General features: G+C 38.0%; 1 pseudogene; it reads left to right on the forward strand.

Annotated features, from left to right (window-relative positions):
- The first annotated feature begins 17,422 nt into the window (after positions 1-17,422).
- Positions 17,423-17,883, forward strand: LOC102257014 (annotated as a pseudogene).
- Positions 17,884-18,534: the final 651 nt, after the last annotated feature.

Raw genomic sequence — 18,534 nt, forward strand, 5'->3', positions numbered from 1 at the left:
CCTCAATATGCTAAATGGATTATGATGATTGCCTTACTTGGATGAGTAAGTGATTCAGATAAAAAGGAGGAGCAGACCAAATTAGAAAGTGTTAATTGGTCCATTAATGATTTGAGAGAGAAAAAATGCTTACACTTTAAACTGTTTTCCTACTTGATTGTAGGAGGAAATTTAATTTCTCTAAAATGAAAAAAAAAAGTACCATTCAAAATAGTCTACTTTGAGTAGAAAAATTAGGAACTGCTTTTCAGTGTTTTTGTTTTCTTTTTAGAAGTAGATGTTTCTTGCCTCAAGTCTCTAATCAGATGTAGATACAGATATGTTGGCTGTTATACTGATTCACGTAATTCATAGGTCCTTACCCCCAGCACACTGCTCTCTCCACCAGCCTGGTGTCCCCAGCTGAACAAGGAGAAACACACCTGCCATACCTCAGTAGAAGGAAGGGATAGAGTGTGTGCAGTGGTTAAGATTTCAATCCTGAAGATTCAAAGACTCTGGACCTATTGTTTAATTGCTATGTGACCTTGCATAAGCTATTGAATCTTTTGAAGGCACTTATTCATAGATGAAATGGATAAAATACTAGTGTTGCTATGAGGATTATGTGAGATAATGCTTGTAAAACATGTTACACATTATCTGGTATTGTTTGGTGAGCACTCATAAGTGTTTTTGTCTCATTATTAATAATCTTGATATGATAATTATATCAATAGTGAAAAGTTACTAGTAAAATTCAACAATAAGAATGCAAACACCTCAACTAAAAAATGGGCAAAAGTCCTTAACAGATACCTCACCAAAGAAGATATACAGATGGCAAATAATTATAAGGAAAGATGCTCCACATCATGTGTCATCAGGGAAATGCAAATGAAAACAATGACATACCACTACACACATATTAGAATGGTGAGATTCTGGAACTCTGACAACACCAAACACTGGTGAGGATGTGGAGCTATGGGAATTCTCATTCATTGTTGGTGGGAATGCAAAGTGGTACAGCAACATTGAAAGAAAGTTTGGTACTTTCTTATAAAACTAAACATATACTCACCATATGATCCAGCAATTGCACTCATTGATATTTATACACATGAGTTGAAAACTTATGTCGGCACAAAAACCTTCACACAAATGTTTAAAGCATCTTTATTCATAATTGCCAAACTTAGAAGCAACCAAGATACCTTCAATAGGTGAATGGATGAACAAAGCTTGGTATATTCACACAATGGAATATTATTCAGTGATAAAGAGAAATGAGCTATTATGCCATTAAAAAGACACTGTGGAAACTTAGATGCATATTTCTAAATGAAAGAAGCCAATCTGAAAGCTACATATTGTATAATTCCAAGTATATGACATTTTATAATATTGTTGACTATATTTCCTATGCTGTACTTTACATCTCCTATTTTGTAATTGCCAATTTGTACTTCTTAATCCCTTCACCTTTTCCACTCAATCCCCCAACCCTTTCCTATCTGGAAGTTCTTGGTTTGTTTTCTGTATCTATGAGTCTGTTTTTTTTTGTGTGTGTGATCATTTAGTTTATTTTTTTGATTCCACATATAGATGAAATCTTATGGTATTTGTCTTTCTCTGTCTGACTTATTTCAGTTAGTATAATACACTCTAAATCCATTCATGAGGTAACAACTGGTACGATTTCGTTCTTTTGTATGGCTGAGAATATTGTATTGTATATATGTACTATGACTTCTTTATTCACTTGTCTATTGATGGGCACTTGGGTTGCTTCCATATCTTGGCTATTATAAATAACTAGTGGCCTGATGCACGGATTCGTACATATTGAAAGGAAATTAATTAGAATAAATATTTTAATATCGCCACTCGCCCTTTCTCTATAATAGAAGTGTCAGAGGTGAAAGAAAATTAGTAAAATGTATATGAAAATAATATATAAATTGTTTAATAAATAAACAATAACACATGATATAACAACAACAAAGACATGATATAAAAACAACAAAAATATGATATGAAAACATGATATAAAAACAACATTGATAAAAACAATGACTAAACATGATAAAACAACATTGATAAAAACAATGACTAATACATTGATTATTATTCTTATAATATCTTCTTGTATACCACAATAATAATAATAACACCATCATAGTGGTTGACTAATTTTTCTTATGATGAAATATTTACTACAACTATTATATCACAACCTCTTCTAACTCGAGAGAAAGCAACATATAACTAACCATGTCTGAAAACGGGTTCAGGTAGGAATATTCTTACTCTGTCTAGAGTTTGTCCTTGTGATTTGTTAATAGTCATCACAAATGCTGGCATCACGGGAAACTGTCTTCAAATTAATTTAAATGGGAGGCCAGTGTCAGATGGGGACAAATCAATTCTTCTGGCTTCTTTCAGCTTCAGAGATACATTGTGCCAATAGTTGGTCTTCAGACATATTCTGTGGCCAACACCACTTTCTTTCAGCTTCAGAATGTCAACAAAAACAACCAAATTCATGATCGACAATGACAGTTTGGAACACACGTCTGCAATTGGCACCAGCGAGAACTTTATATGTGTCACACATGCGAGAGTCGATGTTTATTTTAAATTGCCAGTGTACTGGCCGGTTGATCAATCAGACGGTTGGACTGACAGTCGGTCACTTAGCCTTTTATATATATAGATTCTTCAATAAACATAGGAGTGCATATATCTTTTCAAATTAGTGTTTTGGGTTTCTTCAGATATATACCTAGAAGTGGAATTCTGAGTTATAAGGTAGTTCTATTTTAATTTTTTGAGAAATCTCCATACTGTTTTTCATAATGGCAAAACCAGTTTGCAACCCCACTAACAGTGTATGAGAGTTCCCTTTTCTAGACATCTTCACCAATACTTGTTTGGTGACTTATTGATATAGCTATTCTTACAAATGTGAGGTGATATCTCATTGTGGTTTTAATTAGCATTTTTTTTCATGACTGTTAACATTGAGCATCTTCCCATATGTCTATTGGCCATCCTTATGTCCTCTTTGAGAAGTGTCTGTTCAAGTCCTTTGGCCCATTTTTTTAAATTGGATTGCTTCTTTTTTGGTGTTGAATTGTATGTGTTCTTTATAAATTTTGAATATTAACCCTTATTAGATATATTATTAGTGAATATCTTCTCCCATTCAGTAGGTTGTCTTTTGTTTTGTTGATGGTTTCCTTTGCTATTCAAGAACTTTTTGATTTAATCGAGTCCCATTTGTTTATTTTCTCTTTTGTTTCCCTTGCCTGAGGAGATAGAGCAGAAGAAATATTACTAAGAGCAATCAGAGACTTCATTGCCTATGTTTTCTTTGAGGAGTTATATGGTTTCAAATCTTACATTTAAGTCTTTAATCCATTTTTAATTTATTCTTGTGTATGGTGTAAGAAGGTGGTCATTTCACTTTTGTCATGTTTCTGTCCAGGTTTGCTAACACCATTTTGAATAGAATGTGTTTATGCCATTGTATGTTCTTGCCTCTTTTGTCAAATGTTTATTGACCATATAGGTGTGGGTTTACATCTGGGTTCTCTATTCTGTTTCATTGATATATATGCCTGGTTTTATGCCAGTACCATGCTGTTTTAATTGTTGTAGCCTTGTAGCATAGTTTGATATCAGTTAGTGTGATACCTCCAACTTTGTTATTCTTTCTCAAGGTCACTGTGGCTATTCAGAGTCTTTGTGGTTCCATGTAAGTTTTAGGATTATTTGTTCTAGTTCTCTGAAAAATCCCATTGATATTTTGATAGGGATTGCATTTAATCTGTTGATTGCTTCTGATAGTATGGACATTTTAATAATGTTAATTCTTCCTTCTATAAGCATGGTATATGCTTCCATTTCTTTGTATGATCTTTAATTTTTTTCTTCAGTGTTTTATAATTTTTAAGGAATATTCTTTTACCTTCTTGGTTAAATTTATCCTTAGGTATTTCTTAATACAATTTTAAATGGGATTGTTTTGTTAATTTCTCTTTCTGATATTTTATTATTGGTGTATAAAATGTAACTGATAAAATAATCAGTATGTCAACATGGCATATTTGGGGGTGGCCTGCCCCAAACCCCATATTTACCTCAGAATATATTTCTTCCTGGCTTAGTTTCTCTCACTCTTTCTCTTTTTTATTTACTTTTTTTTCTCTGAGGGACGTTTTCTCCTTTATTTGATGACTGTTGGTTAAGTTTTGCTTTGGGGGAATGAGGTAGGAGTTGTAGGTCTCTATAAATATGAGCATAAGAAGGTTTTATTATCATAAACTAAGCCAACTTAGTTCCCCATGAGCATTTTGTCTAATTTCTTAAGAAAAGAGCCTTTTTTGAAAAATTTTATTTTTTTGTGATATATGTATTATAATGCTCATCCTTCCATTTGTGGTGGACATGGTTCAGGGACTGGCACTAGAGTATCAAACACAGAGTTTGAATTATCCTCTCTGTTCTCTAGCTTGTGTATTTTAGTTGTGACTTTGTCTTTTTGGTTTCAAATATAAATATATTTTCATCCATTTTTTTGTCTTGTAGAAATTCATCTTAACTTCCATATGATGATGATGCTCTTGCCTACTCCTTTCTTTTTATGGGTTAATTCCATTATGAATTTTATTACCATGATTTTATTGGGGTCTCATAATGGAAAAGGGGCAGCTGTTAGAGCTCAGTCCATCACTTCACACCAGAATTCTAATAAAATTAACAATCTGCATTCAGTATTTTTAAAGCTTTGGCTCATGGCGTAGATGATGATTAGGATATCTTTATTGCAGATAAACTTGCAATGGATTCCAATGTGTTCCATATCCTTTTGCTCCCATTGTGAGATTCTGAAATTAGACCTTCTCTGAAGTTCTAAGTGGATGAAAGAGAAGATGAATGTGGGGGTGACCTACTGTACAAAATCATTGTATTTCATAATGTCAGGTCAATAAGTTTTGAATAGGACCTATAAGTCAAGAAAAGAAGTGCAAATGTATTATTAAGTAAATGGAAGTGTTGCCTAAAGAACAAGTTAAAAATGTTTGCCTCTAGGTGTATGGTGTGGTGAGCTGAGAATATGTTGATATTGATTATAAGCTCTCATGTACTTTTTCAGTTTTTACTCATGTACTTATTTGAATGTTTTATTTTTAGTTTTTTTGCTGATAGTCATATGCTTAACTTTAAATAATTTGCTTATTATTTTTTCAATTTTCTCAGCATTTGATATTATCTACTAACTCCTTATTAGCAAAGAGGAAGAGTTACCTAACTCTGATATTTTTGTCTCTCCTTTTCCTAAATATTAAAGTCCATATAGATGCATTTTGTTATTGTTGTTTTCTTCCTCTTCCTCTTTTTCTACTTCTTTGTATTCTTTTCTCCTCCTCGTGCTCCTTCTCCTTATTCTTCTTGTCTTCCTCCTCCTTCTCCTCCTCCTTCTTTTTCATCATCATCACATCATTAATGCTGTAATAGAATGCTGTAAAGCAATAACAAGTAGGCCATCATATAAATATGACAAAAAGATGTGGCCTGATGTAAAGCAATGTGGTGCATGTTGGGTTAGCTGGCTAGATCCTCCAGAAGGAAAGCACGCCCTCCCCCAGTTTTTGGAGTGTTGACTGCAGACAGATGACAGCTGTGTCAATCTCTGTTAATTACTTGCTGTCTGAGCACTGCCTTGCCCAGTGTTCCACCTCCTTCTAGGGCAGCCCACATTTGAAGACTGTTCCGGAGAATATGAAAAACCCACCTCCCTTGTCTAGGTTTGAGACAACTCTGAAGGACCATTCAGGCTCCAGAATTCCCTGTGGGATCAGCTAAGGCCTTTGGTACAACTTCATTACATTTTGTCTTCTCATACTGCTCAGTCCTGCTTCCTTTAATGCGCTATAGTTGATTCCAAGAGCACTCCCCAGTGAACTTCCTGCATCTCAGAGTCTATATCCTGGGGAACTACACATATGATATTGGAAGTCATAAGTAAACGTTGGAAAAACTAAGCACAGAAAATGATAAAAGTAACTCCTCTGCATTAAGATTAAGGAGGGTTTGGAGTGCTTCACATTATAAGCCATTGTACTATATTTATTTTTACCATGTTAAACAGAAAATAAAATTTAGGGTTGTTGAAGTTTGAGAAGAACAAACTAACTAAGAGAGGACTTACGATTCAAAATGGAAGTTTCAGAATTACACTCACCATCCAGCTTGTATTAAAATTATAGAAAATGTCAACATGAGAAACCATGCCCGGCATTTTACAAAACTTCTCAGAATACATACCAGAAAAGCATATTGAGGAAAGAACTAAGGCACTAAAACTAATTTTATGTGGAAGAAAGGACCACTTGAGAAATATTTATTCATTTAATAAATATTTATTGAGTACCTACTGTATGTAAAAAATGCTAATGTGTGCATGTGGGTGGAGGGGGGATAGGCAATAAACAACTGGACCTGTAAATATGCAATATGTTAAATGATGATAGGTGCTAGAGAGAAAGATGAAGCATAGTCCGTGGCTGAAGGAGCTTGAGAGAGGAAGATTGACCATGGGACAGTTTTTTGGAAGAAATTATTTGAGTGTTTTGGGGGAGTGCATGAATGACTGCCATGCTAAGGGGGCCTCCATAGGTGCCTCTTAACCCAGGGCCTGCCAGTTAGAGGGAGGGAGCACTGCTCCAGCTGACTTTGTGCTCTAACAGTAAGCTCAGAAAAATAATATTGGCAAACTGTTGAAATATCTGTCTCCTCCCTATTCCACACTGGGGCTTAGAATTCCAATAAAGAAAAGTAAATATCTAAACTGACTTGTTATTATTTCATAAACTTTGAAAGTTGTGGAAAGGCTCAATCTCCAAAAGAAATGATCTCTGAATCTCTGAAAGGCCAATCACCTTATTGATCATCTCAGACTCTCATAGGCTCTCCCCACATTCCCTCTGTAAAGATGGCCAAACAGAGGGGAACAATCACTAAAGAGAAAAACATTTCAATGTTTGAAAATATTGGCTTAGTTTAAGGAAGCAAGGTGACTGACACATTTGAAGTGGATACTACAATAAAGAAGAAAATGTGAGAAAGGTTAATTCAAATCGGTTAAAGCGAGCAAGAGAGAAGATTGCAGTGAATGAAAAGTAAAAGTTTGCTTATAAATGAAAAACATGGTTTCCAAGCAGATTGGATTCTACAGGAAAGCAATTCATAAAATGTGATGACAAACGATGAAATTCTCTCAGATTCAGAGGAAAAGAATGAGATAAATAAATGGGAGAAAAATTTTAAATGGCATGGAGGACATATCCAATTTTCTTCATTTATTTGTCATTGGAATCATAGAACAAGAGGGGAGAAAAAAATGAAGGATAATAATAAAAATAGGCATTTACTGAGTGGTTACTACATGCCAAATCCTGTCCTAAGTTTTCAACATGTATGTTCTTGCTTAATTCTCATCACAATCTTACAGGGCCATGCTATTATTTTCTCCCTGGTAACAGTTGAGGAAAGTTAGGAACAAATTCCATAATTTGTCCATGGACACAGAACTCAGAACAATGGAGCAAGGATCTAAATCCAGGATCATAACTGTGATGCTGTATTGTCTGTGAAATTTAAATGAAATATAAAACAAAAATGACTCAGCGTTATCTTTGCCATCAGATTGGAAGAGATTTGTAACTAACTTGGTTGCTTCTCACTTGGTTTGACAGAATGGATGTATTAGGAGATTATTTAAATGCCATGTTTATTTTCTTCTGGTACTTTATGATTTTACTAGAGGCCCACCCAGTGCATGAAATTTGTTCACTCAGGGGCGAGGGGCGGGGGGGCGCGAAGGTCCCTCAGCCTGGCCTGCGCCCTCTTGCAGTCTTGGAGCAAGAATGGATGTACTATGAGATTATTTAAATGTCATGTTTATTTTCTTTTGGTACTTCATGATTTTACTAGAGGCCCGTCCGGTGCATGAAATTCGTGCACTTGGCGGGGGGGGGGGGCAAAGGTCCCTCAGCCCGGCCTGCCCCCTCTTACAGTCTGGGAGCCCTTGAGGGATGTCCGACTGACAGCGTAGGCCCGCTCCCTGCAGTCAGACATCCTTAGGGCCTAAGTCGTCAGTCAGACATCCTTAGTGCTGCCTCGGAGGTGGGAGAGGCTTCCACCACCGCTGCTGTGCTCACCAGCTCTGAGCCTGGCTGAGCGGCACTGCCCCTGTAGGAGCACACTGAACCCAGGGGGCAGTTCCTGCGTTGAGTGTCTGCCCCCTGGTGGTCAGTGCACATCATAATGAGCAGTTGAGCGGCCCTAGCATTCGTTAGCATATTATGCTTTGATTGGTTGAACAGACAACTGGACAACTGACACTTAGCATATTAGGCTTTTATTATATTTCATTGTTTTCTTTTTAATCCATCTGGTCTAAACTTTAGTACACGGCTAACATACAGCTAAGGTAAAGATAGAATATAAATATTTCCACATAATGAAATTATCACAGCCCACTTATTGGATTTCCCTAATGATTTAATCTGCCACCTATATGTGTGTTTTTTTTTTTAATCCATCTGGTCTAAACTTTAGTACATGGCTAACATACAGCTAAGGTAAAGATGGAATATAAATATTTCCACATAATGAAATTATCACAGTCCATTTATTGGATTTCCCTAATGATTTAATCTGCCACCTATAAACACTAAACTCAATTAACTCACATTCTTAGTAGTGTACTTTATAATTTAAAGTTTTCTGTTTATCTATTTAATTGAAATTTTAAAGTTTATTAATATAGGGTTATATATAGAGTCCTGTTTTACATATAACAATTTCCTCAGCATCTGGAGCTATATACACTTTAAAATATTTTTCCACTTTGGGTTGTTTATTTAGGACTGACAACAATTTTGGCAGAAGAATCATCAGGGATTTTTACCTACTTAATTGGAATTAAAATGAATTAAGCGCTGAAGGAATTTCCCAAAACTTTTTCTTAAAAAACTTTGTGTGAACGAATAGTTCCCTGTGCTGGGCTCCCCTCCCCAAACCCCCTGTACTTGGGCCTGTAGGACATGATGTCCATAGCCTAAAGCTGGAATGCAAGTGGGCCCACTGGGCCATGGTGCTTCTGGTTAGCATTCTTTACCGTTCTCCAGTGTCAGTATTGCAATCATGGCATCCTGACCAAGCTCTAACTTAATTCTGCATGGTCAGACACCAGCGGCTGCTGAAAAAGATGTTTTTCTCTGGATTTATGCCACAGGCAAGAAAGGCAGCAGTCGTATTCAGGATGCCTTTCCCAGGAGAAGTGGAGCTTGTAAGACATCGATGTTGCCCGACAGTTCGGTACCATACTTAGTTTTCCTATAGCCCCACGCAGCTCTCACAGCCTCTCAGTTATTTGCAGGTGTGGAAGGTCCCCGCACACTGAATGCCTGTGAATATTTAATATTTGTCAGCAGAAAAGGAAGGCAGAGAGAAGTGGCAGAGAAAGAGGTGAGAGAAACTCAAAGCACAAGAAGGACTTGACAGACTGTTATGGTCTTGAAGGTGCAGGGGACCCTGTGCCAAGGAAACAGGAACAACAAGCTTGCAGTGGCAAGGAAATCAGCCAGCCGCCAGAGAGCTTGGAGGAGGAGCTTCAGCCTCCTTTGAGAACTGTAGCCCCTGCCAATATTTTGGTTTCAGCCTTCTGAGGCCCAGAGAAACTGTGTGATAGTGAACGAGTGTTTTTTAATCTCTAAATTTGTGGTAAATTTGTTATGGCAGCAATAGGTAAGTATTGCATCTTATGAAATATCTTTAAAAATTACGTGAGAAATAATCATATAGTGAAATTGCAAAACTAAGCTCAAACTATGACTGATGTGGAGAAAAATGTACTTAATTTTTATTTTTAAAATTATTATTAGTATTAGTTTTTATACTTACCCTGTGATATGTTTTATTGATTTTAGAGAGAGAGAAACATCAGTGGTTTGAACCTATAATCTTACGTGTGTTCCATAACCAGGCATTGAACCCACAACTTTTTGGTGTACAGGAGACACTCCAACCAACTGAGCCACGTTGCATCCCATATGCTCCCTGACTGGGGATTGAACCTACAATCTTAGGTGTGTTCCACAACCAGGCATTGAAACCACAACTTTTCGGTGTACAGGAGACACTCCAACCAACTGAGCCACCTGGCCAGGGCAATACCTAATTTTTATCTATAATTTATACAGCCTTGTCCCTCAATTCCCCACCCACAGGCTACTGGGAAGAATAACCTATGTGTAGTCTAGTTTTAAGCCTAGTCCAGCCTGATAACTTAAATGATTACTCTGGGTAATATTCAACTACTCTTTTATTAAAAAGCTCAATTTCTCCTAATTTTTCCCCTCTCTAGCTTACCCCTCTAAAATACGATGTGTTTGAAAGAACACCAGAATGGATGATTAGGAAAAGTGAGACTGAAGGGGGTAAAGTCCTCTAATCTTTGTGGTGACATTTAATATATGCTGGTCTTGGGGACAGTGTTCCTTCTGCCCCGATTCTATGGCCCTGCTGGCATTCAGGACAGAACATTTTGGCATTTCTAACTCATATTCTTACCTTTCTCATTTCTTTCGGGCCTGGCAGTTCTCTGTTTGACTTTGCACCACTCACCCCCGCCTTGTCTCTCCCCTCAGGGTGAGACTCCTCAAGGCCTGGCTGTGTCTCTGCTTTAGGTTAGTTCAGAGTAACTGATTTGTAGTTGCTGTCAGAAACCCCTCTTGTTCTCTTTCTGACACACCTTCAACAGGCTCCATGGCAGAACTTGCAATATTTTGGGATCCTCTCTGTATCACATAGCAACTAAGGATGGCCCAGAAAAAGCCAGATCTCTCTGGTGTCAGGTCATGGCAAGGCTAAAGCAGAACCAGAGCATGCATCTGCTTGTCTCAACCCCCCTTTCTGTCCTGCCTTTCTCCTTCCCTGTTGCTAGAGTAAGTAGCTAGTTAGTTAAGGCAGGGAGCAAATGGAATCAACGGAACTGGATGCTAAGCCTGATTCACTAGGCCTGATACCAGGGGGCCTCAGCATTCACAGGCTCCCCATGCACAGCTGCATCCTCCCCCAGGGAACACATCCCCCTCCTCCCCTCCCCCTCCCCAAGTGGGCAGGAAGAAAGGCTACTGGTCATTCTCAGGGTTACTGAGGGAAGAATAAAAATAGGGGAAAGTCCTTTATTAGGCACATGTGTGGTAGAAGCCAAGATAGCGCAGGGAGAGGGAAGCACATGGGCAATAGAAACCAGATGACAGCAAAATGTCGAAGCAGTTGGAGACATAAAGGGGTGGAGTGTAGCCTGGAAACCGTGGGGAAAAAACTGGATTGGTCATGGGGGGACCCAGCACAAGCCTGTGAAGCCCACGAAGGGCTGTGAAAGAGAAAAGTTAGTTTGAAAGAAAGCCTGCTCTCTCCCAAGCCCAGGTAACATAGTCAAATCTTAACAAAGGCCCATCTTGGTAGCGTGAGCTGTTCGTTTGCTTGTTCACATGCTCTCTCAGCAGCAGGTGCGTGGCTCCAGGCTCTGGCCCAGGCGGGGGCCTGGGGGCGGCAGGGCAGGAGCACAGCCGGGTGCAGACTATAGGAGCCCAGGGTGATGGCATTACGTTTTGGGATCCTGACCCACGCGGTGGGCACTTGGGCTCACCAAGCCCAGGACTTCTTCTGCAGCGAGAGGGAGCTAAGCCACCCTGTCCTGGATGAGACGTAGGACAGTTGGGGGCAGTCCTTGATTTTTGCTCAAATAAATCTTCCCACTACACCTCATCCTTCTATGGGTGGGTCCTCGAAATGCTTTTCTTGTGACTCATGGGAGAACCCTATTCCCACCGGCAACACTATTACATCTCTTACCAGTGTCCTATTATCAAGAAGGAAGCCTTCTGAATTCACTGTCATGTGTGAGTCTTTCTCTGCCAATCCCTGGCAGGGCTCTAGAAGTGGGCGTCCTTCAGGCATAATTGCCCCACTTTGAAATGACAGAAGACAATGTTTGAAAATCCTATCTCAACAGCACTTTCCTTGCCAGCTAATTTTCTTACCGTAAAAATCCTAGTTTTCTTATCTATTGCTTTGTTCTTTTTTTAACTTCTTCTGAAACATATGTTCAGCTTCCTGCAAGAAGATGAATGAGGTAAGAGAGAAAGTATATTAATAACATTCAAAATATCAACACGCTAAAATTACTTATTATTGTAAAATGATCATGTCATATTAAGCAAAAAAATAAACTTACAAAGCAGTAAGGAAACTATCTATAATAATAAAAGCATAATATGCTAATTAGACCAGACAGCTGAACGACCTTCCGGATGTCATTCCAGGCAAACTTCCTGATGAAACCACGGTGTTGGGGGCCGAGGCAGAGGTGGTTAGGGATGATCAGGCAGGCAGGCAGGCAGGCAGGTGAGTGGTTAGGAGTCAGTGGTCCTGGATTGTGAGAGGAATGTCTGACTGCCAGTTTAGGCCCAATCCCACAGGGATCCCTGCAGGGATCAGGCCTAAACTGTCAGTCAGACATCCCTCAAAGGGTCTGGATTGCGAGAGCGTGCAGGCCAGGCTGAGGGACCCCCCATCCCCCTGCCCCCTGTGCACGAATTTTGTGCACCAGGCTTCTAGTAATGATGTAAAAAACTAAACACAAAAAAGTTAATTTCAATTGCACAGTAGTAAACTTGTGGAGATTTTGATTCTGTTCTTTGTTTTCCAGATTTTCTGCTGTGAATATAAATTACTTTTATAATTGATTAAACAAGGTATATTGTACTTACAACATAAGATACATAATCTGCATGTTCTTCTTTCTTCTTACTCCCTTGTTCTCTAAGTTACTCCTCTGGTAACTTCTCCCATCTCAGGTTCTGAAGTGCCAGGTAGGTCAATCTTGGCTCAACTCAGTGTTGTCATGCAATTTGGAGTTACAATGCAACATGAATTTAGAAATTTTCAATATGATTTCATGGCCCTCTCAGAAAGTTGATATTTCCAACTTCTCACATCTCTTGAAACGCATCAGATTTGTATGAATTTATTTGGCTATGTATTATTTTAATATTTGTGTAGCCAAAATCTTATGGTCCAGATATATTTTTCTTAAATAAGAATCTAACTCATTGTTTCTTGTGTCAGTTTTGGGTACAATCTAGAGACAGGGAGTGTACCAGTTATTTGAACACGGCTAATTTAATATAAAGAACTGTTAACTACAGTCATGTATCAAATAATGACATTTTGATCAATAACGGACTGCATATATAAAGTGGTCCCATAAGGATATAATGGAGCCCTGGCTGGGTGGCTCAGTTCGTTGGAGCATCATCCCATGCACCAATAGGTTGAGGGTTCCTAGTCAGGACACACACCTAGGTTGTGAGCTCAATCCCCAGTTTGAGGTCATAGGGGAAGCATGGGAAGCAATTGATTGATGTTTCTCTCTCTCTCTCTCTCTTCTCCCTTCTTTTCTCTCTAAGAAAAATAAAAACATATTCTCAGGTGAGGATTTATTAAAAAGAATATAAGGAAGCTGAAAATTCCTATCACCTAGTGATGTCATAGCTGTTGTAAATCGTAGCGCAATGCATTACTCACATATTTGTGAGGAAGCTGGCATAAACAAATCTGCGCTGCCAGGTGTACAATATAAAATATAGCCCCTGCGGTGACAGGAGTAAGCTATATCATCGACATTTTTGTAAGTGCACAATATAGTGTTGGCACACAAGGATCAAAGTGCCCAATGATGCATTTATCAGAACATATCCCCATTGTTCAGTGATGCAGGACTGTAAGTACAATGGTGTTTACTAGGAAACTGAAAGGGTGAAAAGCCAACTTTAAAGTATCAGTGTAGTAGCAATCATGAAAAACAGCTCTTAATCCTAGGGCTGGGGGGAAAGAAGTCTGGATTATTAAAATTTAGTAACTCCGAGGGGGATCCCCACAGAGCTGAAACTCAGACCTCTGGAGTTGGTGCTGGTGTCTCTGAAGTCCAGGAGTGATGAGGCTGGTTTCATAAGTGATGAAAAACCTGAAAACTGAGTGGAGCTGCTGCCACTGTTGTTTCCAAGGTAAAGAAGCAAGACTGAAGTGTTGCTCATTCAAACAGAAGGCAGCCCCAAAGCAAATCAGAAGGAGCAGTTCTCCCCCTCCTCCAGCCTTGCTGTCTCCCTCTACTGCCCTCTACTGGCAGAGCCTAACAGTGAGAGCTGGCAAAGCAAGAAACGGTTTTTAGGATTTCAGTCCCAGCTTTATTGAGCAAAGATGGAAGAGTGGGTGTGTTGAAAGAGTTATCGTACTGAGTAACTGGCACAAATATAAAATAATGGCAATGTTTATGTTTAAATAAATAAAAGAACCATTTTAAGTTTCAAATATCGTCAGAAAAAGTGTCATGGACAAAAAAATATCTGTGTTTTTTAAACAGAAGCCAATTCTTCTTGAATAAATGAACAAATGAATGAGAAATTGCATAAGTGAGTGAGTGAACGAATGAGTAGCTGAAAGGATGGATGGATGACTGACAGTCAAAGGCCCCCTTCTAGAACTTTCCCTCAGCCAGCCACAGGAGCTCCTTTCCATGGAGTTTGTGTGGAGCGTTTGTCCTGGTGGGATTAGCATCAGTCTCTGGAATCTCAAATGCTTTGATCATCGTAAGTCATTTCTACAGACAGTCTTCAATTCCGGGTTGCAATCATGATCATGCAAAGGAACAGGTATTTCATGAAAATTGTTTTGGTCGCATCTGTTTCTCACAAAATCACAGAAAAATACTTAGGGTCCTGTTCTAAACTACACGAGACAGATTTTGTTACTAAATAGAAATAAAATGAATGAGAAAGAAAACGTATGAATAATGTATACTTTAGAGTAAACAAAGATTTGTTACTGACTCACATGACTTATTTTTCAGTGAGACCTCAGGTTTCTGGCTGTGGCTAAAATGAGTTCTATGGCAGTGGAGAAAGCACAGAATAAAGGGTTCATTGGAAACTAAAATTCTGACTTTCTTTATGAGCTTTAGCTTAATCGGCTTTCTACTTATTTCCAGGAATATATCCAAAGCCTTAGGACAAACTGATAAAGGGCTTCTTTTGGCATTTATCCATTAAAAGATAAGGTGATTTCCTACAAAATCAAGTAACATGATAGAGCACATTGAATAATATATAGAGGTTTTTAGCAAAATGAAAAATTATCGCCTGTGCGATTTGTTGCTTTTGTCTCCACAACTTCAATTGTCTAAGAAGTAGTCCTTTACTTTGTAATAAGAATTATGCATATTCTGGAATTAGTGCTAGACTTTAAAAGCTTTAACTAGCACATGAAAAAAAACATAGCAAATCTAAAAACGCCTACCTACACCAAACCAAACAACTCTTGAGATTTTAAAAAAATAGGTGTAGGAAGTAATTAAATTTTTAACTTTACTCCTAAATCAATGGTAATAAATTTTTTTCTCTGAAAGCACATAAAAATAGTGTAGGAATCTCTCAGTGAGATAATTTCTCAAGTGAACAAAGAAACAAATAACAATGAAAACATTGGTTATTTCTTAGTAACAGCATATATATGCAAGGTAAATTGTGCATGTAAGTTTTAAACACAGGAGTAAGGATTTTGTTAGTACTGATAAATTAAGCAAATAATCTTTCAAAGAAGAAAACAAGTCCAGAAACAATTGTGTTAATATAATTTCAGGTCTTTGAGTCTTAATTCATGAAGTTTTTCATCCTTTAATACTAATTTCCATTCTCCAATAAAAATAATATTAGCATCATTAATGGTCTTATTAAGAACTAGACTCTCTTTTAAGTGTTTTGCATCATTACTTCATTTTGTTTTTATATCAGTCATCATTGATGTAATAAATAAATGTTTATAGTATGCCTACAATATGGTTTATACTTTGACAGGTTCTGATCAACCACTGTTAAGACCAAAAAAAAAAAAAAAAGGGAAAAAAACACACCCCTAAGTCTATACCTGATCTTTATAGAGTTTTCAGACTGGTATTTGCCTTGTGAGGCAGTGTGAGATCATGAAAAAAATATATATTGGTCTTTGTTTCCAGTTTCTGGAACAGAGCACCCCAAACCCTTGTCAACTCTGAAAAGATGAGAACACTAGGATCACCTTTTGTTCTAAGGCACTCTTATAGTGCATAACAACATTTTGGTCAACTATGAACAGCATATCTGATGGTGGTCCTCTAAGATTAAAATGGAGCTGAAAAATTCCTGTTGCATAATGACAATGTAGCCGTTGTAATGTCATAAGGCAATAGGTTAACTCAGGTGTTTGTGGTGATGCTGGTTTAAACAAACCTACTGTACTGTCAGTCATATAAAAGTACAGCACCTACAATTATGTATAACACATATTTGATAGTGATAATAAACAATTGTTACTGGTTTATGTATTTATTATACTATAGTTTTTATCATTATTTTAGAGTGTACTCTTTCTAATTATAAAACAAGTTTGCTGTAAAACAGTATGTCGTTTTATGCCACAACAACCTCAGACATCTCGTGTTTACTGTGTCTATTGATGGATCATTTTCTTCTGTGCTTGACTTAATTTATGTTGTTTTGTTCATCATGGCCCTACATGCACAAAATCCACTGCTAATGTTGCCAGTAAGAGGCTGTGTTGAGTGATTGACCTGAAAACTAAATTGGAAATGATTAAGAACTATAAAGGTGAAAAATCAGCAATAGTGATTGTTCCCCAGACAGGCATGTCCCATTCCACCATAGCTCTGATCTTGAAGAACAAGAACAAAGTGATGGAAGCTGTTCATGGATCTGCTTCACTGAAGGCAGCAGAATAACAACAATTCAAAAATTATATCAGATATAAAGAAACTTCTAATGACCTGTACTGCAGACCAGATATAGGAGCATATTCCTCTCAACACTATGATGATTCTGGTCAAAACAAAAAGTTTGCAATGTTGAAAGAAATGGCTAAACCCATCTAAATCATTGAATGTACTGCTAGCTCTGGGTGGTTTAAACACTTCAAGAATCACTAATCTATATAGGTAAAAGGCTAAGTGACTGACTGTCCGTCCGTCCGTCCGTCCGACCAACCAACTGACCGATACATGACGTGTACTGGCAATTTAAAAATAAACGTTGACTTGCGCATGTGTGATACATACAAAGCTCTCGCTGGCACCAATCTCGTGTGTGTTTCGATCGGTCATTGTCGATTGTGAATTTGGTTGTTTTTGTTGACATTCTGAAGCTGAAAGAAGCCCATATCGTTCATTGTAAACCAGATCCCAATAATCCGAATGTCACTAACATGTTGTCCATGACCACAAAGGGTTTGTCAAGAATGTGTAAGTTGCCGAGCGAGCGAAGCGGGGAGCGTGGACTACGAGTTTCCCGTTTCCATCGTACAGACACCTCTACTGCCAAGATGGTGAATGTGCCTAAAACCCGAAGGACTTTCTGTAAGGAGTGTGGAAAGCATCAGCCTCACAAAGTGACCCAGTATAAGAAGGGGAAGGATTCCCTGTACGCCCAGGGAAAGAGGCGCTATGATAGGAAGCAGAGTGGCTACGGTGGGCAGACAAAGCCGATTTTCTGAAAGTGAAAACTACAAAGAAGATTGTGCTGAGGCTTGAATGTGTGGAGCCTAACTGCAGATCAAAGAGGATGCTGGCCATTAAGAGATGTAAGCATTTTGAACTGGGAGGAGATAAGAAGAGAAAGGGCCAAGTGATCCAGTTCTCAGCTTTTATTTTTGAGAAGAATATGTTAAAGCTGTAGAAAAATTACCTGTATGAAAATAAATGCAGTGATATTCTTACTCAAAAAAAAAAAAGATGACAGTGTAATCGACAATAATACTAAACAAAATGTAAGGATGCAAGTCACACAAATGCAGTATTATGGATTTCATCTCTCCGTCTAAGACACGTTCAATTCTATTTTAAATGATGTTATATCATGTTGTTATTGTTTATTTATTAATCAATTTTACATTATTTTAATATGCATTTTACTAATTTTCTTTCATCTCTGACACTTCTATTATAGAGAAATGGCGAATAGTGATATTAAAATATTCTTCTAATTAATTTTCTTTCAATGTGCATGAATCCATGTACCGGGTCACTAGTCATTACATGTGAAAGTGAGTGATGAGTCTGCTGATGTGATGGCAGTTGAGAACGCTTGAAAACTCCAGATAAGCTAATTATAGAGGAAAATTACTTGCCATAGCAGATATTCAATATGAATGAAAACTCCCTATTGTGAAAACGGATGCCTAAAAGGACTTTGATTCATAAGAAGGCCAAATCAACGCTAGGTTTCCAAGCTTTAAAGACAAAATAACATTTTTGCTCTGGGCAATGTTGCAGGCTACAAATGGAAACCCTTTGTGAAGTGGCATAGTGAGAACCTCAGGGTCTTCAAGCAGATAAATAGGCACTCACTGCCAGTGTGCTGCAGGGGC

The sequence above is a fragment of the Myotis brandtii genome, unplaced genomic scaffold (genome assembly GCF_000412655.1).
Source record: "Myotis brandtii unplaced genomic scaffold, ASM41265v1 scaffold356, whole genome shotgun sequence".
In the NCBI taxonomy this organism is placed as follows: domain Eukaryota; kingdom Metazoa; phylum Chordata; class Mammalia; order Chiroptera; family Vespertilionidae; genus Myotis; species Myotis brandtii.